Below are 831 nucleotides of genomic sequence, written 5' to 3' on the forward strand. Positions count from 1 at the left end.
GGAAAAGTGCATGATTCACTTCAAAGAAAGAAGGGGGGGGGCTCGCAGTGGAGTTACCACTAGTGGTAGGTGCCTGCTCCTTGTTAAGCACTGGCTGTCAGTTACCCCGCAGGAGGCACTGGATAAGAGAGTCATGTGACAGGGCCTCTGATTTCATTCCGAAGGGACCTTGAGAGTGGAAAGACCTCCTGCTGAGTTTGATACTTAGGTTCTCAGTTTGATGCTATCTGCCCTGCAAATGACTGGAGGAGATCAGTCATATACCAGCTGATGGCTGGGTGCCCCCACTGTAAAAGCCTTCATCCTTGAGGCTGCATGCTACGTTCTTCCACAGCCAACAGTGTATCAGATTCCTTCACCAGGGGAAGTAGGCATTGGTCTAGGAGTCCACTGCCAACACTCACTTATGTTTTTCAAAAAGAAAAAAACTTTTTTTTTTTAAAAGCAGGTCAGTTTCCTTTAAGAAACTACCACTATTACAAAAACATAGAACCTTTCCATTTTGTAACAGAAATTGACACTGATAGTGGTCTACTGTTCCTGGCAGGTCACCATCCCTCTGAAGATGTCCAATTGATGGGAGCTGCAATATGTGACCTGCATATTAAATACCAATCAGGCAGATTATTCGGTTGGTCTCTCTGGTTTGTTATTTTGCAGACCAACAAATTAGTACATAGGACAGTTCCAAAGTAAATTAGTGGTTGATTTTTCTGATCAATAATATAGCACATGTGGCCAGTAATGTATTAGAGGGAAATACAATTCTTCCGTAGTACACTGCAGCATTGCATATAAGTTATCAAAATGTATAAAGTGTTTTTCCATCCA

Source organism: Pleurodeles waltl, chromosome 12 (genome assembly GCF_031143425.1).
Source record: "Pleurodeles waltl isolate 20211129_DDA chromosome 12, aPleWal1.hap1.20221129, whole genome shotgun sequence".
NCBI lineage: Eukaryota > Metazoa > Chordata > Amphibia > Caudata > Salamandridae > Pleurodeles > Pleurodeles waltl.